We start from the raw sequence: 23,570 nt of genomic DNA, 5'->3' as shown, positions 1-23,570 counted from the left end.
ACTCGCTTATCGGCTAGGCCTGACTATACCAATAAACGTCAACTAGGTTGCCCTGCAAGAGTCCAGGTACCTTTGGGGGTCGTGAAAGACATCCAGACATATTAACGATAATACAACCTCAGCAAAGAACTTTTGCAGTTGGAGCAACATCACTGTTGCCGGGGGACCATACCAATTTGACAATGGCCCTGGGCTTGCGTCAGAGTGGTGGAAAGGGAGGCGGTGACTAGGGGTCCCAAAGGCTTCACCAATAACTGGATGCTCTACCCTCTGCCTAGAACTGGCCCCCAGCATCTGGGGCACCATGTCTGTTCTGTAGCTTTAGTACATACTTATGCCACAACGTGGCAGCGCCAATCTCGTTCGCCTCGCCTGTGAACATCCTGGTGCATGACATCATCCTCCGCCACTGCCCATTTGTGGCCGACTTCCAAGACATTGTTATCTGGCGTTTAAATAAAATCATGTCTAAATCCACGAACTTCATGAAATGCCTTTTTTTGTCTTAACAGTTACCCCCAATAGACACCGTTGGAGGCCAACGGTGTCCCAACTACTTGAGATATAACCTCCATTACTTTCACCTACATCAGTGCCAGCACCATGGAACCCCCACACCATGTGGAGAAACGTTGTGTCAGGGTTTCTGCAGCACAGGCATTCAGTAGACAAGCGTTGGAACATCTTATTCACTTGGTGAGGTAGGCCCTGTGTAGGTAGTTAAATTGAATGAACTCCAGGCCGGTATTAATGTGCCACAATCACTTAACACACCCAAGTGCCATCTCTCACTGCTTGGTGGAGAAAACTACTCCCATATCCTCCTCCCATTTAGTCTTGCTGTGCAAGGGCTGTGTATTAGGTGCATTTGACAGTGCCCCATATAACATGGTTACAGCTTTTCTGCCCATCCCGTGGGTAAGGACACATTAGAGCTCCTCATGATTTACTGGTTCCTGCTACCCCATCCTCCAAGTGTCACGCTCCTCCAAATAAACATATTATGTGCCAGAGAAAGGCCCGCTCCCAGGCCCTGAGAAGCCTGCAAGTCAGGGAAGGGACTGAGAACCCCTCTGCATATAGGTCTTCCACCCTGCTAAGCTTGGTCTCCCGTAATGGTGTGGGGTCATGTGTTGCTAACAGGGTTCTCACACTTGGTACACTCCAGAGTCACTACTGCGGGATTACAGTGCCCAGTGGTGCCGGGATTGAATATATCTGTTCCAGAAGAGTCTTCCTACGCACGCTAACCCAAGTCCTCGCTGTGTGCTGCGCCTATCCAGCAACCAATCCAATATCTTAGTTCCCCGCAGCTAGCCTCAAATAGCCTTACTCTCAACCATCATATTGTCAGCCAACCATTTCATTGGCCAATGCAGTTGGGCCGCAGCATAATCAAGTTTAAGATCCTGCACACCCAGAATCTGTGCCGTCAAGTGACTCTGGTGCATGGCTGTTGAAACTCTTTGACAACCCTCCTCCCCAAACCAGTTCCGACAAGAGACCCCGTAACTCTTTAAAGAATGAACACATGGGCACTATTGGTAGCGATATAATAACAACAAAAGAGCGATGCAATTGAGTGCCAAGAGGTACTCAGTCAAAATAGCTAAACAAGGAACTAAACCCAGTGAATTGATAAAACACACAGTTAGTGATAAAAAGAACCCTCACTCACCACCTGGTGGTGACATGCTGCATCATTGGGTTCTCACTGGAAGGACCGAATGTCCTCCCAGTGTGCTACTACGCCTGCTTACAGCCGAGCGGGTTTAGTGTGTGTTGAGTAGTGCTAACCAAACAAGTGAGAGAATGTGTAGAAATTAAAAAAATTTAAAAATGTGTCGAGTTGTGACTATCAACAATTTTATTTAGAGTCCAACTCACATTAGTTAAAATAGGCGAAAAAGGACTTTATCCCGGCGGCTCCCTGCAGCAAACCTATTTCGTTCGCATCCGGGCCACGGAAGTGAACGAAATAGGTTTGCTACAGGGAGCCGCCGGCTGAATAGTAGCGTGGCGTGAAGATTACCTCTGCCGTGGTTACCCATGGAGTGTTGACTCAACCTTTGGGATAAATCGGGCCCCAGTAAATACTGTGAATGCCCCCACGGGTAATACCGTGAGTAATGAAATAACTATTTATCACTTTTTCACATTGATATCTTCACGGACGGGTGCGCCTTAGCGCGTGCACACAGACGGGAGATTGTTTAGTAGGTCCTGATGAATGCAGAGCGATTTTTTGGGCTCATGGCAGAAACACGTTGACCATTTTATTAAGGACTTTTGGTTTTCATTAACGGAACCACTGAGAAAGTCCTTTTTCACCTATTTTAACTAATGTGAGTTGGACTCTAAATAAAATTGTTGATAGTCATAACATGACACATTTTTTTATTTTTTTTATTTCTACACATTCTCTCACTTGTTTGGTTAGCACTACTCAGATAATTTATTCTGAGGTAGAAGGGCGATAGCAATATATCCTAACTCTCTTATTGTAGTTCGGAATCACTATTGGTAGCGGCCATGAATAGGTACAGGAAACGAGGCAGAACCAGAAGGCCAGGGATTGGCATGCCGCTGTCCAAATGATAGACACTGACCCCAAGGTAGCAAACTTTTTCCATACTCCAGGGTAGATGCTCGGTCTGTAACCCCGCCCATTCTGTTTGTTCTACAAGGGAAACAAGCAAGATTTATCTCAATTGATCTTGAGGCTAGTGATTTTCCCAAATTGCTCCAGAAGTTTGAACAAACCCAGCATTAAATGTCGGTGATTTCTGATGTATATATGGGCGTCAACTGTGTACAGGGATATTATATGCCAATCTATCCCCATGTGCACACCCCAATCTGGGCCTCGTGTCCTCAGCAGGCATACTGGTGGTTCCATCGCTAGGGCAAATATAATGGGTGATATGGAGCAACCCTGTCCAGTGCCCTGTACTATTGCGAGCTTACACGAGAGCTGGTGACCCGTCTTTACTCTGTATTGTGGGGGGCCATGTACAGCAATTTGATCCAGCCCAGGAACTCAGGACCTAGCCCCTAGCTTTCCAGCACCAACAGGAGATAGGCCCATCCTAGAGTATGAAAAGCAAATATAGTAGTGGATGTGCACAAAGGAGTAACACTTCAAATGCCACATAATACTTTCTATATTGCAGATGTCTCAAAAGGTTCTGAACTTATTCACACCAAACCACAATGAAATGCTAATCAAGTAATATGCTACCCATAGTCCAAATTTAATGTAATTCAGCTCAAATCCCAGTCTTATTTGGTACAGATTGACCTCCCCAAAACATTCTGTCCCCCATTGACTGATCTGAATTTAATTTGACAAGGTAAAACCAGCTTTAAACTGAATGAATTTCGAAATTGTTAGAATAGGTAATTGAAGCTGGACATGCCCGATCTCACTGTTTCAATAGTTCCGCCTTAGAGACTCAGGTCCTAATGTAGTCCAGAAAAATCATCTAACCAAGTAAGATGCAAATCATTAAACTTCATCTGGTTTTTAAAAGACAATGTAGAATTCCCACTGTTAATGCCGAGACTCCACTGAGATATTGCAGATTTCTCTCTCCTAGCATGTTAAAGCTATTATAAGTAAATTGGCAGATTCATCCATTTTTAAGGTAGGAATTTTGTATTATTGTGCTACATTAAAATCTCCCCCAGCCTTGTTTTCAGGAACAAACTTTGTGGATATTGATTCATAATGGAATCAAGTCAGACGAATGTTTAGGGAACATAAAGTAAAAACAACTTTGAGTTATTTGTATAAAGGACTGTACTTGGATTCGGGATTGGAAGAGAATGTTGAGAAGATATGGGGAAAATGGCAAAGGAATACTGGAGTAAATTATAATGAAAAGCAATAAAAAAGGTATTTCAATGTCAGTCGTTCAAGGCTTAGAGGGCCAATTTTCATCCTATTGCCTTCTTTAAAGGTGGCATGCTGTATTTTACACCTCATTTTATAAACAAAAGTTGCAGTATCAATAAACTGCCCGAAATGTGATCAGGAAGGGACCACATGTTCCTGTCCTGTCATGTATAGAGTCTTTTTGGAGAGGGATGTTCCAGTTAGTAAGAAATAGAATTGGATTGAAAATGCCCCCTGTTAAGGATCGCTCTTATCAGATTAGCAGATGTTGAGAGAACAGTGCTCTTTATATTTATAGCCATGCTTTTGGCTCTCTCTCTGATTACTTCTTATTGGAAATGCTCCAATGCCCCAGGAGCGGTGACTGGGAAGGTAAAATGCAGAAGGTTAGTCAGAGGGAATCATGGTATCATGCCAAAGTCAATTGCATGCCTCAGTACTTTAGGAAATGAAAATCCTGGACATGGGAGTAGCAGAGATCATGCTGTTTTTAATTAACTATTTAAGGGAGAGAAGGGAAGGGCAAAAAAAGCACTGTCACTTTATTGATTCTAAAGCACTTGGACGAAATTAACTATCAAGATATATATAAGTATCTCAGGATATGGGAGGTACGGTCACCTTAAGCTCTATATATGAGAGATAGAAATAAGAGAAACTCTGATGGTGTCTTCCAGGGAATGTATAAGTATTTAAAAAGAGTCTAATGTGGGGCATGGTCACTATTAGAGTTAGGATCTGAATTTGTCGCTTTTTGCACTATGATGTTGACTTAGATGAACAAGGAAGATTTGTACAGACATTATATTGGTTTGAATGTATGGGGGTTTAGAGAATTGTATTATAATAAATTGATTGGGATTGAAATTGGGTTATAGCAATTGCCTTTCAGTTCATGAGTTGGTATTGTATCTTGTAATGAATGAGCCTTCCCTGATATAATGTATTAAAATCAATAAAAAGAAATTAAAAAAGACCCATCTCAATATGCAAGTACTGTTTGGCCCAGTGGTTTACAACTTCAACCACCGCCATGTTCTTCATTTTACCAGCATTCTGTTTCATCCAGTGATCACTTATATACTCTACAACTTGCTCCAGTCAAAGATGGAACGATGTAGCCTTTGTAACCTCACCATCCTACTGGGTGATGAATTAAGTGTTGTGGGCATGGTGAGATGGTCACATAAATATTAAAGTGGAGAAATGAGTCCAATGCATGCACAGAATTCATTTGTGATTACTTGCAAAAGCACGATCTCCCAGATTTTTTGGGATTCACACATACTATCAAACATTTGAATCTTGTATCACTTAGCAAACTTACACCTCTCTTTTTAACTCTCTGTTATGTCAAGTCTGTGACCGATATTTATCAGCTACATACTAGCGCACTTAACCTACCTCCAACTTGGCTCTGATCCTCTAAATGTCCTATTTGTTTAGGAGTGGTTTGTCTTTAACAGAGTGGACCTGGAAGTTAAGTAGAAACCAGTTGTGTTCTACCTTGATATAATGATGTTGTTAAGAAGTCCAATAACTCATTTAAATTAGTTCAAAATACATTTGTAATGAGAGAACCTGCAGCTGTTAATCTTTCAATAGAATACCTGGTTTGGTTAGTTAAAAAAAATCACAGTTTTGAAAAGAGAATAACATAAATATAAGAAACCCTCTTACTTGGTCATTTATTATATTTGATTAGAGCCACAAATATGAGAATACTTTTTTTGAAAAGTATGCAATAGTTAACTCTGCAGATGAAAATGTATTTAGTAAATGATGTTCAGCTCCTTACATTAAAGAGAAGGGTTGTGGAAAGTAGTTAGTTAATGGTTCTAAAGAGGGTGCTTAGTAGATTACTGTACTGTGAATTGACGCTGTTGGCGTAGGGTCAATCCAACCATATCACCTGACTCAACTAACACATTGAAGGACTGAGAGGGATATTTTTTTTAAAGAAATTGTCCAGCTTTATTGGACTATCTCTAACTAAATTCCCATAAAATTCTCTTCAAAAGTGAGTGAGAAAATAATTAGTTTGGGCTTAGCAATAATACACTCACATATATAATTACCTGTAGGATCTTCTGTAGACTCCCCTTTTTAAACATGTATTTCTTGTATGGCACCTACCATAGGTAATAAAAACCATAGCATACAATAAAACAATATAATCATTAAAAGTGATGCAGCCAATATTGTGATTTTATATTAAAAGAAGAGGTGCTTATGCTATCATCTTTGTGGAAAATGAACAGTGTTCACTGTTCTTCAATTTTTGTTCAGCCTGTTTTAAACTGTGGTAAAACAACCATTCAAAATGATATCAATTGGATTGAAATGCTGAATTTAGACCAGGCCTTCAGGATGGGCTGAATCATCATTATCATATATAAATAGGATTATGACTGTTCCTCTTCTGCAGCCACTGACATTCTAGAAGCAGAAGGACATGAAATGTTTCTATTTTTGAATGCACAGTTGGTAGGGTTCATCCAGCAAGGTCCGTCTTGAATTCACTTAATGAAACTATTTCTCAAGCTTCTTTACATTTTATCCACTGTATTGTTCTCGGTCATTTCAATATTAACTGGGACATATTTTCTGAAACAGTCACTGACGCTCTAAAACACATCATGTCCACGCTAGGGCTTTCTCAATGGATCATGAAGGGCACTCATTGTGCGGTTCATTAAATTGACCTAGTGTTCTCCAACCTTAATTTATCCATGCTGGACCCCACTCCCTTGGTCTGGAAGGATCATCATTTAGTCCAGTTTAATTGGACTTCTTCCCATCAAGGTCCCTCAAGCAATTGTGAAACTCCTCACCATAAAAGACCTTTCTCATAACAACCTACAGTTCACTATGATAAACAAAATACCACCTCTTCTGGGCTCCATTGATTCTGATATGCATGAAAATGAATGCTGACTGAGTTCTTCAGGGGAGAAACGTGCTCCTCTCCCAACTCTTGTGTCAAGCAGGAAAAATATCTCTAGTCCCTGGTTCAGTGAGGCCCCTCTACATGAGAAAAAAAATATGCAAAAGAATAGAAAGGACATTGAGGAAAAAACTAGAGTTCAGAATCCAAAGAACTGAATAAAAAGGCTTTGAAGAAATATGTAGGCATGATAACCTCCACAAAGAGAGAGTACTACGAAGGCTGGATAGAAAGGACAGGGAATTAATCTAAAGAAAAGTTTAAGATTGCATAGGACTTTGCCGACCTGGCTGCCTACCCTAGTAGTAAGGCTCCATCGGTTGAGTGGTGCAAGCAACTTAGTGCATTTTTTCACATACAAATTCTGTACATCCAGAATAGTCTATCAGCCACCTTGACTGCAGAAGTGGATGATGGTGACATTAATCTGCATTCCACTACCACATATTGCTGTCTGCTTGAGTTAACACAATCTCCTTAGAAGATTCTAGATGTGCTATTCTAAATCTTAAGTCTCGTTTCTATGATGATCTGTGCCCCCCCCATCTATTTTGGTGTTGGGAGTTGATGTCATCAACCCAATCATGAATACGCTGCTGAATACATCGTTAGTTACTGCTACTGTGCCTTCCTGCTAGAAGAGGGCTAACATTGTCCCTCTTGTGATCTTGATTTTCCAGGCTACTATATGCCCATTTCCATTCTACATGAGCCTTCTAAGATAGTGGAAAAATGTGTGAACCGTCAGCTTTTTAACTACTCGAGACCATCAGGCTACTTCATCCTAGCCAATCAGGCTTTAGGCCAAGGTACAGTACTGACCCTGCCTTGTTGAAGGTCTCTGAACTGATTAAAAGGACTATAGATGCAGGCAGTAGGGCAGTCCTGTTATTGCTGGACCTGTCTGCTGCTTTCAACAAGGTTTCACTTGCCAGATTGCTATCATGCTTTCAGGAGGCTTGTAATGGGTGGTAATAAGGGTCTGTCAAGCAAAGTGGAAACCCACAATGGGTTGAACCAGGGGTGTCTTTTAGCCTCTCTCCTCTTTTCCTTGTAAATCAATGATCTCCCGAGTCGGGTTGGGCTCTGTATCGGTGATTGCCAAAACAAGTCCTGTGGAATTGAGCTGTCTGCTTTATGCAGACAATGCCATCCTACTGGTTTTAATTCCAATAGGTTTGCAAAGATGACCTAATGAGCTTGGTCAGTATTCTGATGATAACTTCCTAAAAATAAATATTTTACACAGTAATATCATGGTTTTAAGGTAAAAATAAACTTCAGGTTGTGATGCAATACACATATCTGGGTAGAATTTTCTCGAGTAAGTGTTCCAGCAGTGACCACATTGACCAGTACAGAAGTAAAGTTATTTCCCAGGCCTCCACACTTGGCAGATTGTATAAATGCTGTGGGCAAAGACATTTTTGCACATGTTCTATCTGTTCATAAAATCAAAATCACTCCATTGTTGAGTTATGCTTGTGAATCTGTCGAGCTCAGCAATGGGTTTCTTTTGAAAAAGTGAAAAAACACATTTGGCGCCAAATCTGTAATCTGAATTGTGCAGCAAGCATAGCGGCACTTTGGCTTGAGTTTTGGCTTCTCTCGACTTGTGTTTGCTATGGCAGCATGTTTAAGGAGGGGAAATGTCTTATTGGAAAACAATGCAACTTCTATTCGGGCTGCACTAAGACATGAAATCTTTCACTGTCTGAAAGGGAAAAGTGTCATTTTTAGAAATTATGGGAAAGCTTTGGTCTTATTTGAAATCAAGGGGAGTGTTACATGTTCCCAACCAAAATATGCAGTGAAAGCTTTAATCAAAAAAACTATTTACGAAGTCAGTCGTAAGAGAGATATATCTTTGTGTTCATGGCACTTCAGAAACGATATAATAGGGGTGTGTTGTATGTTTAAAAAACCCCAACCTCCCCCATGAAGTGCGTAGAACAATTTTGCTGCTAAAGATGAATCTGCTCCCCTTGCGAATGATAACGGGGGCCTGGAAGGGATTACCTACGGAGGAAAGAATTTGTGATTTATGTGGAAATTAGGTACAAGATTTTAACCATGTTACTTATTTAGACCTGTATTTTTAAAGTATAATATCACTAGCGCAGAGGAGGCTTGGAATTGTTTATTTGCCCCCCCCCCACCCCCTCTGAATTAGTGCTAAAACGTTTAGCTTTTTCAAACAGTGTTTCAATATTTTTTAGATAGGAGTTTAAGATTCAGTATGCCAAATACAATTTTGATTGGTAGATCATTTTTGTACACTATGATCTGAATTACAGGGCAGGATGTGTAGCCAAGTGCTATTTGGCCATGCCCCACATCATGTTTAAGATCTGTTAGGAAAAGGGTCCTCACTGCTTAGCATATCTTTGATTCAATTGTAAACTATTTTTAAAGCTATTTGAACTGTATAAAGGAGGATGTTTGGATATTCAAAGGGATGAAGTCTTTTGAAGTTTTGCACAAATCTGAAATTGGGTGGGTAAAGAATTTTTTTATATTTAGGCGCATACGCACTTCATATATTGAGCTGTGTGGTTATATGGAGTCATGTTTGCTTTTAACCACACTTGTATAGTGAAATTATATTTGTTATGCTTTTGATTGCACTTTATTCTGTTACCAAGAATACCATAATATAATACATTGAAAATGTCTTCCTCTTTTTGTAAATAAACATATTGATGAGACGTTCAGGAGTTTGGTATTGGGGCTAAGGCTTAGAAATGGTTGAAGGAGGAAGTCACAAACTCTGGCTTCCTCCTTACTCTTTGGATAGTCAAAGGGTCTCAGTGGAAGATCCTCAGGGTTCAGCACTTAGCCCCCCAATTTTTTATATTTATATGTCTCCCGGCTAAGGTGGTGTAATCATTTGGGGTTAACATTCATTTTTACGTGGATGACCCCCAGATCAAAATAGCTTTTGGTAAAGGGATGCCCACTGAACAGGACGCCATTCAACCCTGTCTCTCTGCAGTCTTTCGGTGGATGGCCTATACCATCTTAAGTGCAACACCAAAAAGACTGAGGCGCTCAGTTTTAAGCACAATTTTGTACTTAATTTGGCTGTCCACTGGCCAGTAGGTCTGTCTCCATCAAATACCCATGAAGATTCAATAAAGAACTTGGCGATCGCGTGTGACAACAAATATCTTGGTGGTAGGCTTGTGCGTTGGCATTTTACTTATAGCAAAGTCATTTTTGCATTTCATCTCAGTTTCGTTTAGGATCAGTCGTACTGGCTTTGGTCATGTTGTTGTGTAGTTCCTAAAAATACATAGGATCTGCGCAGTTATTGGACAACATAAACTAAGGGATTGGTGTCTAGACTGATTCTGGACAGCCCCATAGGCTATATCAGCCCATAGACCAGCTAGCTGAAAGTGCCAGTATAAGCTCCCGAACCTTGCCATGGAGCGGATAGTGTCTGGCAACCATTGAACATGACAACCCTTCAGGGATTGTGGAAACAGTATAGCACTTTTCGATGAGTCAATCATGCTCACTTAGGGGCTCATTACGATGGCAGGTGGACCTGAGTCCGCCCGCAATCGTTGCAGTGTCCCACCACTGCAATTAGGATGCGCCCGCTAGATTGGCGGGCGAATCCAGGCCACTTAACATTGCGGACGGTGCTGCTGGCTGCAGCACCATACGCAATGTTAATATGACATGCACTGCATTTCCCTGCACTACTTGGCATTTCCATGCACTAAGTGGCAGGCAATGCCGGTCACTTAGTGCTTGGAAATGGTACCCCCCAGTGCAAACACCCCCAACACAGAGGGGGCCCGGAACGGGCCCCTGAATCCAGCCTCTGCCAGCCTTTCCATGACAGTTCCACCGCCATGGAAAGGCTGGCTGACACCAGTATTGTAATCTGATGAGCTGTGCCTGCTAGGTACCGCTGCCATGTTGTGGCCCCTTGTCCGTCCGCCAAGCAATCTGAGTGATTGCTTCTGGAGGTCTGGTGGCGGATGGACACTGAGAGCGCTCACATTAGTTTTGTTCTGTCCTATTGTGTACCATTGGAGCTAATTGTGGACAATTTACAAACCAGACCACCCCAGCAGTGGCGGCTGGTAGGTAACAGGGGTGGTGAGGCAGGGTGACGGGGGTTGAAAATATTAAAAAAGAAAACGTACCTTTTCGGCCACCTCTCCATCTCTGCTTCTCTTCTCCAGTTCATTCCAGAAGAAGCTTCAGGTAGCACCCGGCCCACAGGCTACCCTCAGACAATCAAAATGCTACAATGCAGTGTTTGGGACAGGGAGCCTGTGCATGTTCCCCACTAGGATGTCCATAACAGCATGGTGGGGAATATGCAAAGTGCACATGACTGCTTGATCGGGCCAAAATGGCCGGCCAAGCAGACAAGAGCACTTAGTGCCCTATTACGAGATTTTGGCAGAGCAGTGGTGCGGCGGTGCAAACCGCAGGGCCACCGCATTGACAAAGCTTGCACTGCCCGCCTGCCAGATAACAACTTGTTTATGGTCTGGCAGGTGGGCAGCGTGGTTGTTCCCCCTGCGGTGCACTTTAAAAGGTGGCAGTGCCTTTTAAAAAGGCACCGAATAGGGTGCGCTTGGCAGTGGTTAGAGTTGCCATGCCTAATTGTTTCACGTTTTTGAGCAGGCGAGTTTTAAATCATTAAAGTGTCGCAATCTTTTATTAGGCAGGTTTTTAGCTTTCTAACGTACAACAGTTCTTACCGCATAGTTAGCAATAGCCTCTCCTAGTTCTCGGCAGGTCAGGATCAATAACCATAGAGTCGTAGAGAGGTAGTGTTACCCCTTTCTACCCTAGTGTGCACCCTTTGCAGCCAGAGGTTGGCATGCTATTTTGCAGAAGCCTTCTGCCTAAATGGCGGCTGGGCAACGGGCACGCAGTTGATGCCGGCATTGGGTGCGCAAAAGGCAAGCCTCTCTGTGCCCGTCCACTCCCGAACAGGACGAGGGACCAGGAACCCTGTTTAAATTCCGTGGAAACGGTTGCAGTGTACAGTGGAGCAACTGTTAATACTTAGACCACTGTTTGAATCACGTTGCGACCACAGATGGCAAGTCTATATCTTCGAAGAGACTTCAGGTATGCTCTCATTGAAACTATGAGTTTAAAAATACCTGATAGGCATAACACACTGAACCAAACACCTCAACAAGAAATCAATGCATGGAAATTGGGCCTAATTAACAGGCGTTCTCTCCCTAAACGTAAAATAGAAATTCGTCTTTCACCAGAGGGGCAATACCTTGATGCCTTGTTTATTACGGAAAGCTGGCTTAATAATAGCTCTAACCCAGACATTCTAATAGCCCTCCTCCCGAATTTAGGCTATATAGACAGGATCACATTGGAAAGGCGGGAGGTGGAATGGTCATCTTGATAAGAGCGGAATATAAATGTGTTATGAACCCCTCCCCATCTCGGATTGTGCGAACTTTCAATTTGCCATCACTTTTACCCCAACATATACCTTCTCAGGACTGTTAATATATAGAACATCAGTATCTAGTGCAGACTTTCTGGACAGTATGACAGATACCTTGGCTAGTTTTATAGTGAGGAAAGCACATATACCATTCTGGGGGGGTTTTAATTTTCACCTGGATGACCTGAATCTTCCTCATGTCAAGAGACTGTTGCAGGAACAAGAGGGGCTACACTTAACCCAATTTATAACCTCCGCTACTCATGTCAAAGGACACACACTTGACCCTTTAATCTCCAATGACCTGACAATCTCAGCATAACCCCCAGTACCTGTGCCATGGTCAGATCACCATCTTATATTGCTTGCATTGGACAATAAGGGTGTTCAATAAAAACAAAATATAATTCAACCTGCTACCAACAATCAGTTGAGGAACTGGGCTAAGCTTAACATGGAATCTTGAGTGGAAATAATGGAAACTTTGGCTCCAAGCCTAAAGGGAAATGTAGATAAAGGATACAACAGTTGGTAAAGTTGGATCAGCCAATCGCTAGACAGGGTTATCCCGAAGACGATTCCTAAGTCAAAAACTAATGTTAAAAAGGCACCCTGGTTTAATGCTCACCTAGCGTCCTTAAGAATACATTTTGTAAAAAGTTTGATAGGAAATGGAGGAAGGACTATAACTTGCAGCTTAAAGCTAGCTATAAGGTGGCTATCAGACTTTACCACAACAACATTAAAGAAGGCTAGGTGAAGTTTTCTGAAAAGAAGATTAATCAGGGTCAGAGTGGTGAAATCCTTAAGAACCTTAAATCAAGACAATCCCACCTCACAGTACTTTGAGGAAAAATGTAATAACATAACCATTTGTTCCCACAAAAAAAGTTATGAACATATATAGCTCCCTTCAGGAAGGGACTGGGATATCAATAAGACATGAAAGTGACCATCTGTGGGTCCCTACCATTCATGCCCTCTCTTGCTTTCCTCCAATTAACAAAAACACTGTGCAAACTGTGATGAGTAAGATCAGATCTGGCTCTCCATAGATCCTGCTCCACCTCACGTATTTTACAAAGTTTTGGAGGAGTTGCTCCCGTTGATCAGTCTTTAGAGGCAGGCGAAGTCCCCAAACTATGGAAACACGCAATAATCAGACCACTTTTAAAGAAACCCAATTTAGATCCTTCACAACCCAATAATTATTGGCCCATTTCACTACCATTCATTAGAAAGCTTATAGAGAAACATGTAAATGGGGCACTGTCTGAGTAGCTAGAAACAACCTTTGCCTTCACCCCATGCAGATGGGCCTTTGTGCACCGCATAACATCGAATTCGCTCTTTTAGCAGTTTCAGAAAAACACTCTTGACCAAGGCAACTTAGCCACTATACTGATTTCAGATCTAAGTGCGGCATTTGACACCTTGAATTACGGCATTTTGCAAAACAGACTCAGGGAAACTGGTACACAGGATAAAGCCTTGGATTGGCTGATATACTTTTTGAAGACAGATCTTTCCAAGTCATGGAATCTAGCTTCCTTACGGACAAGATGCCACTGATTTGTGGGGTGCCACAGGGCTCCTCACTCAGTCCAACATTGTTCAATATATACATGCGTTCGCTGGTTAACATGGACCAGGAGTTCAGCATCTCCATGGTATGTATGCAGATGATACACAGCTGGTGGTCTTATTTGAGCCTGGAACTAATGTTGAATCTGATCAACTGATGCCATATTTGGAAAGGGTGGTGGAGTGGAGGACAAGCAGCTGTCTTAAGCTGAATGGGGACAAGACAGATCTGATGGTCCTTGGAAATAAATCGGTCCCTAGGCCTCTGTCTAGTTGGCCAAGCTGTATGGGTAACCCGCCAGCCCCAAGTTCTTCGATTAAGAATCTCGGACTCTGACAATGAAGATTCAAGCTAACAAACTAGCAGGTTCATGCTATGGTCTACTCAGAATGCTCTGGAAGGTTTTGGAATTGATTTCAAAGAAAAACAGTAATACAAACATTGGTTACCTCACGTATTGACCATGGAAACTCCCTTTATTTAGGGGCCCCAAATTGTTATTAAACAACTCCAAGTTGTGCAGAATGCTACACTTAGGCTTTCTGTGTAAGGTGCCAATCCACGAACCAGTGGGAAAGCATATGCAAGCACTCCACTGGTTACCGATTGAGGCTAGAATAAAATGGAAGGCACTTTGTCTGACACACAAAGGTTTAAACAACAGGGGCCCCCGAAAAAGACTTGGTGGTGTTATATGTCCCAAACAGACGTCAAGATCTCAATCTGAACACCTATTAAGAAGTAGTAGAATTAAAAGATCAAGATGGGGAGGCAGATCTTTCTTTCATCTTGCACCTAAGTTATAGAATGCACTACCTCGTGAACTAAGATCCCTGGAAGCGGAATCAATTTTCAGAAAAAATCTGAAGACATGCATCTTTCAAGAGTACTACTAAATAATCCCCACTCTCTATGTACAGTATCTCACTCTCAGTGCTGGGAAGCCCCCTGGCAGCTATGTGCTTTATAAATCCTAAAACATTAACAAGGCAACGCCTCACAAGGTTCCTGCACGACATGGACTTTTAATTGTTGTTAAGAATATCATTGTGTTTTATAGATCATTGTAATTTTTGTTTTTAGTGTACTGAATTAGTTTTTACATTATTTGCGATTTTTGGTATATTAATTCAAATAAGAGAATGTTAGGATTGCATTGTTTTCTAATATATTCTTTCTGATAACGTTATATCCTATTTTGTTTATTTTTAAATGTAATTTAAAATTGTGATATTTTGTTTAAAATGTTTATCCTATTATTGGTTCTTGGTGATATAAACTATATTTATGTTTGATAATAATTTAAATAAATAAATATAATTGATGTATTACTTGTTAGTGATGGTGTTTTTTTAATATTGAAACTTAAATGTATGTCATTTATTAAATTTGTGAAACGTTTTGATAAAAACAATTAATATTTTTTACATTTTGGCAAATTATTGGTTATTTAATATTTTGGTAGTGATGTCAATTTGTTTTATTTGTGTTATTTGATAATTTGTAAAGTATTCTTTTTAGTGTAATGTATAATATTAATTTATGGTATCCGTTATTTTCTACATGTAAAAGTATAATATTTTTGGGAATGCCTTTCATGTATTTTTTGTATGTTATGTTCCTTTATTTATTGTCAATATATATGACTTTTTTCATAGGTGATAGAAAAGTGTTTATGTACTTTTAAATATTTATTATAGTACATTTTAACTTTAAATCAACATTTTTGTCTTTTGAAGAATTTTTATTCAGGTTGGTATTTTATATTTGCTTTAATGATATTTAGAAATAAATCTTCATAGCGTATGAGTGTTTGCATTTTAGGCTGATTAAATTGTGTTGGAATGTAGTGTGTCTTTTTTAAAGTAGGGTTCTTGCTATTGAGTCTAGATATGATATTTCTAAGAATTGGTAGAGTGTACTGTGTCTTCTTCCAAGTTTTTCTTGGAAGGAATTGTGCCACCCCCATTATTTGACTTCCCTTTTTAGTTCATGATTACATGTACACATGCTAAAACTATTCATTTTTTTACTTTGTGCTCAAATTCTGGTTTAGTTGCACATTTAATGTTTCGGTGGGTTTTATGAAGTGCCTCTATACGTTCTGCTTAAAATAATAGCAGGGCCCCTGAATTGCAGTGTTTGGGAATGGTCGAAATCATTGCCTGTTCAAAATCTATGATGATTTTTTGTGGGTTATAGTTGTTTGTTTGTTCTTTTTTTTGTTAGCGTCTTATTAGTAGAGAGGTGTGGCTCACTGGTTAGAGGCGGCAGACCCGGAGGCTGAGAACGGCCCGGGACCAGGGTTCGATTCCCGACGCGGCAGGGTCGAGGACCAGGGTCAGCGGACTGATAATTCTCGCCTCGGTGCCCACTTTGGGCAGTGATCACACTCGGTAACTCTGGGCATTAAGCTTGCCTCATCTCTACAACAGCCCCCCACAGACGCCAGGGATGCCTGGCTTCACCTTGGAGATACCCAGCATGGGACCATCTCACAGGGAAAGCCAGGACGGGTTCCCCAGCGGTCATTCGCGCCAGGATACTCCGGTAGTAATTGAGCGCGCTACAAAACACCTTACATTTACATTTACATTTACATTTACATTGTGAGCTACACTTTGTTTGCTAAAAATGTGTACATTAATGGTGTTTTGATATTAACCATGTGTTGGGTATATATGACTAAATGGAGGGGTGCACAATGTAAATGTGCCATTCATCATCCATGTTTTATATGGAGTTAAGGTTAGTGAATTATTACTATTAGCATACATTTAAATTTTTTTTTTATTATGGTTATCACATAGAAAAGGGTGTTTTTTTCCTGTCTGATAAATACTTGTTGGGGATGTGCCTGTAGCTGCATATTTTTTTAGATTCTACAGGGGTTCCTGTTTGTTCTACATGTTCTGGAAATTAGGGCTTTATTACGCGTATGGCAGTCCTCAGGACCGCAGTACTTGTGGTGGTGGTCTGACCACCGCCAAACTTCAGGTCCGCTTGCAATAGTCTGAGTGTGGCGGTTGGACCGCCACAAGACTACTGGCTCTGCCGGGATCAGGGATCCCGTTGGGCCGGCAGTTTAAAACCGGGCTGAATATGCTGGCAGTGCCACTGCTGGCACTGTCGATTATATTGCGAGTTGCTTTTTAAACCGCCCATTTCATGGTGGCCTTTCCGTCATGAAAATGGTGTTGGAAAGGCAACCATGGCCCCCTGCTGGATCTGGGCCTGGTGGGTGCATGCGGGAGGCAATTGTTGCACCCCCTTGTAATTACACCTCAATTCCTGCATGGTGTGGCATGCATGCCACACCATGCTGGAACATACTGCAGGTGGTGTTATGGTGGCAGGCTGCATGTTAGACTTTCCTTTGAGCCTAACAGCCCAGTGCAGCCCCGCCCTCCTGACATGGAATACACTCGTAATCCAGCGTGTGGGCGCACTACAGGCTCGGCAGTCCTCCTTTCGGTGTGGCGGTGGCAGGCCAGCAGAAGGACCACCAAACGCATTATAAGGCCCTTTATCTTGTTAAGTTGCTATGATAGGGGGTGGGTTTATTGCTTGTTCAGGAAAGTTTGGTATAATATGTTGATATATCATTCCTGTTGACATGTGTGAGCTCGTACCAGCCTCATTTAGGTCCTGTAACATATTTCTGACTTCTTCTTTAGTAATATTAGGGGAACAGTTATGATACCTAATGCTTTCAACTATTTCATTGTCAGTGGTAGCCCTGCCTTAGAAACCATTTAAATAATATTTGATACATTTCCAGAATGGATGCCATTATGGGGTTACCAGGTGTGGACCCCATCCTTACTACTGGGTTGAAGTTACACTCCCCTTATTTTAAACTTATCCCTTGGGGCATACAATAAAGTCTTGACTTGGTCTGCCAAGGAGTGTTTTTAACGTGTTTGCACTGCTCTCACTATACAATTAACCACACTCACCCACACTTTACAGCTCACATAGGGCCCGCCCTGCATAAAAGATTGTAAGTGCTCCTCCTCGATCAGGGTTGTTGTAGCCCACATCACTTACCTTTTGAGAAGTGCAGTTAAGAGGACCCTATCAAAAAGTATGCCACCTAAGGGTGGGTGAGGATTTTCATCCTAAAACTAGAGATTAGTCTTAATCAAGATGCACTTGGCTTGTGTTCCATCCAGTGTGATGTGTATTTGTGTTTTTAGTTTAAATCCAACCTTGAAGATTCGCATTACCCTTTCATAATCAATGATAACCTCCAACAATTACTGGTTTTGGAGAGTCCCATGGGACTGGACCCTAATCCGTCACAATGCCTGAGAGCGGAGGAGGATTGCATGCTCCGAGCAGTTCTAGAGGTAGGCCAGAGAGGGCCATATGTGGAAGGAGTAGGGAATGGCCACCCCAATTAATTTCTAATCTATACTAGAGCTAGCCACTCTACTGTGAGAACAGCGGAGGCCCCTAACCTAACTCTCTCTGGAAAACAGATCCAAGTTGTAGGCATATCCAACAAAAAGCAGACAGACGTGATTTCATGTAAGGTCCCTGTAACGATAGGTCCCCTTGAAAATGACCATCAGTTTGTAATGCATGACTTTAGTCCAGTTAATCTGTTGGGCGGGAGTTTACTCTGCAAAATAAATTGTGATTTGTTGCACGCACGAACTTCAGACACACTTAGAGGATGTAGACTTTAAGATGAAATCATTAGAATCAGCAGTTAGGGTGTTCCCAGCCCTAACTAAGGAAGACTTACCTCCTGACTTAAGATGTACGGTGAATAAGGAAGTCATAGGTAAAGGTATTGGATTACAGAGCATGTGAGAATTGCAGTGAAACCTAATGCAGAGTACCCCTGAACGTTCCAATATAACCTCACACCTGAATCATGCTGGTGATCGAATCCATGCAGTGCATCTTTAAGGAAGTGCTAGGGAGTCCTTTCAACTCACCAGTGATGGCTTTGCAAAAACCAAACAAGAAATGGAGGATTGTTCAGGACCTTGGGAAGCTGAGTCAAATTGTAGTCCTGTGTTGTCCCACGGTGCTTAATCCTGATGTGACATACTCTTTTAGGTTCCATGTGATGCTGAATGGTTTTCTGTCATTGATCTCTGTCAAATATTATTTTCCACATGAAGATAGCCAATTTATTTTCTATTTCCCATTTTTAGGGAACATCTTTGTGTGGTGTTGAGTCACACAAGAGTATACAGGGAGTCATTTGATCTTTAATCTGATAAAGAAGAAAAGTATATTACAGCTGCCTTTCAGTGCTTGTCTAGTGCAATAAATAGACAACATATTGGTGTTGTCCATAACTTGAGAAGCCTGTAAACAAGAAATGATTGATGTGTTGAATCATCTTGCAGAAAATTAATAGAAGGTATCCCCTAAAAATCTTCAAGACTGTGAGTGGGAGGTTCTTTATCTGGGGGACCACATTGAGAAGGGAGCTAGGAGAGTGTCCCAGGAACTTAGCTCCACAATCTTGAGAATAGCTCCCAAATAGAGATGTATACACATTAAAGTGAATTATCTGCTATTCTGGGACATGTGTGCCTTCCTAGACCTCAGAACAGTGGTCGAAGTGGGGGAAAAAAAGTAGGGGAACTGTGGGTGGAGAATCAGAGGGCGGGACTAACCTGTGTGATGGGTCAGTGGGCGGAGTCAGAGGTGTGGCAGAAAGAGCAAAATATCCCAATTTTTAGTATTTGTTTCCCATTTCACTAACCGGTTACAGCTTATTACGTTATTTAATTTAACCAATGGTTACACATGTTTATTTAAGGTGTAATATGAGTTATTGATATTAAATACATTCACAAAATGGGATTAGTTTCCAATCACAGAATGTCCCACATTTTAACTACATTTGTCTTTCGTTAGGTTGGCTTAGCACCCAGGATAATGTGTTGAATGTCTAAAAACTTTTAAGGTCCCACAAGCGAGACCTATTGTCTATGCCAATGCTTGTTTGGGGTCTGTCCTGACACAGTCCCTGGCCTTGAGCCTATTGCTGGTCCTTTCTCTGGCCCCGTTATTGGTTCTGTCTGAGATTCTGTCTCTTCTCATGTCACCGGTGCTATGTTCCAGTCCTTGACAGAATCTTAGATTGCGCTTCGAGCCCTCGGCCCGTCCATGGTACCCTTAATGGCTCACCAAGTGCTTATGTTCCAGTTAGGCTCTGTGACTGGCCCTATTTCTAGCTTGTCCAGACTTCCATTTGGGGGTACTCTGAGAAATTGTGAGGGGAGATAGGGGTGAGGGAGGCAGGCATAAGCAGGCTAGGGATGGACGAGAGTAGGAAGGGTGGGTTGGAAGGAGGGATAGAGAGAACAGCACAGGATGAACAGAAAAAGATGAGACAGTAGGGGAAGGAGCAATGGAGGAAAGAGTGAGAGATTGTTGCGCTAATAGAGAGAGTGGTTAGAGGAAGATATGAAAGACAAGAAAGAGTTGATGGGTGGAAATGAAAAGGGTAATATGGTAGAGCGACGGGTGACAGAGGGATGGAGGAAGGTAAAGGGAGTGGAGAGAGTGATTTGAAGACAGGGGCAGGGATAGGTATGCATGAGTAGTGGAGTGGGTGAAGGTAACGGGGTTGGGGGTTGCATAATCCATCGAAATAACTGAGATGGTTAAAAATAGGGACAGAGAGGGTTGGCTTCACAGTTCAGCAGATAGTGACGGCTGGGGTACAGGAACTTCCTGAAAGATGGAGAGGAGAGTGTTGAAGCCGGAGAGGATGTCGTGTCTTGGGGGCGTGGCATGGTTCCTCACCACGCTAATGATTCGGGTCACAGTCTATGGCTGCCGAGGAGACCTCGCAGTCCTTTACTCCAACTTGTACACAGCAACACACATAAGTTGCCACCAATGTGGATATGAGCATCCAACGTACAGATGTGCAATGCTCTTCACATACAAGGACATCTATCGGCATAAAGATTGGTGATGCCATAGTGGCCATATGCGAAAATACACACGGACAGCATCATTGCAATAACTGACACTGAGGAGTCATTTTCACTCAATAGCTACAGTCCGATTTCAAGCCCCCCACATTCAAACTGAATGTAGGACATATGGGATAAAACCACAAACGTTTCAAAAAGCAAGACAAGCACCCAGGGTGTCTACTGAAATCAGGACTAATGTTAGGAAACTCACTCTTGTTCCCAAATGATAAATTGGAAGGGGCAGTATGCCTGGGTGGGATATTGTTAACTTCCACCCAATTATAACCTTCTCCCGGGTTTCCCAGGTGTGATAAAAAGGGAACTGATTTTACTTGCCGGTAAAATCACACCAGGGTTAGGCTGCAAGCACAATCTGGCCTTGGCTCCTGGCCCCCGCCCAACTGACCCTCCCCACCCTCTTTTCATGTCACAGGGCACCAAGGAACACTCACCACTGCCAGCATACAGGCCCTGTTGTGTCCTTACACCATCCCCACCTCAGCTTCTCGGAACAGTTGGTTAAAGTAAGCACATTTGTCCCCTGCCCCTCCCCCCCATCCTGTGTGTCAGCCGGGCTGAGACCGCTTCGGGGCTTGCTGGCAACGTCTTTAAAAGACCGTGTACTTGTAAATGAGGCTTTTGTTGTATTTTCAGTCACTTTTTTAACGTGGCTTTGTTGTGTGCGGGAACAAAGAGAGGGGGTGGGGGCAACTACCAGCCGCAGGAGAACTTGACACTGTCCTGGTCTTCTTAGGGCATGGAGGAAAAGACAGAGCCATTTCCTTCTCTGCCTGTTCCGCACTTCTCCAAAAGCTGAGCGTTAACTATCGGCCTTGGCATTTCCACTGTCCGGGACGCATGTTTAGAAGAAGAAAGTATGGGAACGGAATCTATAAAATTCAAGAAGTAGGGGCACGCCGTGCCCTCCCGATCCCGTCCACTTCCACCACTGCCTCAGAGAGAAATTCCGACACTAGGAATGTCCATTTATGACAAGGATTTTTTCATCTGTTGCCTTGAGCCTCAAAGGGTGCACAGTATCTTTGATGACACAGACCCATGGAGAAGCAAAAGGGGCAATTACTTATTTCTCTGCCAAACTCAATCTAGTGATCAAAGCTTTTCCTGGGTGCCTTAAAGCCATGGTCGCTGGGAGTGTCATTATCCAAAAATTGTGATGGTCCCTTATTCAGTTGATATCTTACTATCAGTATTCTAACTCAGAACATGACAGACAGCAGGCTCACTAGGTTTGAACTAGGGTTTTTGGCAGCAGAAAATGTTTCTCTCAGGAGGTGTAAAATATGAAATCTTCCAGAGAGTGAATCGGACACTGATGATGACAACCAGGACTGCCTTGATAGAATCAAGTTATGCACCAAGACCTGACATTAGAGATATCCCCCTGGAAAACCTGGTCTTACTCTGTTAGAGAGAGCTCTTGTTTAGATTCATAGAATTTTGAAAGCAGCATATGCTGCATGCACCATAGATGGTGTTGTGGAAGCCTGCTGTTTGTGCTACGTGCTTTTTGCCCAGGAGTCTGAACTGATAGTCCCACCCAGAGCATTGTGCATTCCCTATAATATTGGTGCCCCCATTTACACCGATAGTTAATGTTTTTGGCACCATTGAAGACTTTGGGCAGCTGTGGTAGCCAAGGGGTTTCCTTCTCTCCTCTGATACTCCTATTCAGGATGGAGACAAAGCCATGGATTGTAAGAGGTATTGCAGTTGCCTAGAGAGATAACAGTAGTGAAATGTGCAGCACTCTAGATTGAATGTGATTTTGTTACCAAAACAACAAAGAGAGGGAGGATAATGAATAGAATCTACCTCCGGACAGACTGTATACAAACAATGAGATCCTATCCTGTTTATTTTATTTTTTTATTTTTCTGTGGTCTGTGAAAAAGCTCGTCCCTAGAGATGTAAGGGAAGAGCACTGTGTTTTTAAAATACCCCTCACACACTATGAATCCCATAGTGTCATGCTTCATCATATGGGTCTTCACGTCCCTCTACGGGGCGGGGCTTGCTATGACCTACGACTACGCGGGAGCACTTGTTTTTATATGAATAGACTATGTGTGTGATGGCTTATGAGAGTGGTAGGGAAAGTGCGGATTACAAAAAAGGGTTTAAAAATGTCCTGGCTAGTTGAAAAAATACATTTTATTCAGTTCCCTAGCTGGAAACATTAAAAATGGGGAAAGAAATAAGTAAGGGGTAGCTCTTACTCCCTACTTGGTCGACATGTTTCAAAAGCAGTCCCCGCTACTTTTCTCATCAGGACCTAAATATGATCCCTACTGCACTCTACGGTTCTAATGTGGATATACAGTATGCCTATTATCTCACATTGACTGACCACAAAAATAAGCTGATTAGTTTGAAAATAGGGGTTGAATGGCCCCTAAAAATTACCAAATTGGTACACTTTGTTCCGATCGATGTGCCACATGAGCTAACACCGGGGGGGGGGGGGGGGGGGGTGGGAGGGTTCCTTTTATAAATTAGTATTTAGTAAGTAATGAAACTGTTGTGTGTAGCTTTGAAATTCAGCCAGATATTCCAATGCAGTTACAGATCTGAAGCTTCAGAGATAGTGGAACAATTTAATGGCACTCTGAAATCCAAGAAAGCAAGGTGTGTGCTTTTACCACATTGTTATGTTAAATGTTATGTTAAATAAATTTGTATTGTGCTCAGCTACTCAACAGAGTGTCCTG

General features: G+C 42.2%; 1 protein-coding gene across 1 annotated transcript in view; it reads left to right on the top strand.

Moving 5' to 3' along the window:
* Positions 1-23,570, top strand: part of LOC147707493 (CD109 antigen-like) — an 899,009-nt gene that overhangs the window by 327,366 nt on the left and 548,073 nt on the right. The window lies entirely within an intron of this gene.

The sequence above is a fragment of the Lissotriton vulgaris genome, chromosome 6 (assembly GCF_964263255.1).
Source record: "Lissotriton vulgaris chromosome 6, aLisVul1.2, whole genome shotgun sequence".
Classification (NCBI taxonomy): Eukaryota; Metazoa; Chordata; class Amphibia; order Caudata; family Salamandridae; genus Lissotriton; species Lissotriton vulgaris.
This window is presented reverse-complemented; position numbering and strand designations above follow the sequence as displayed.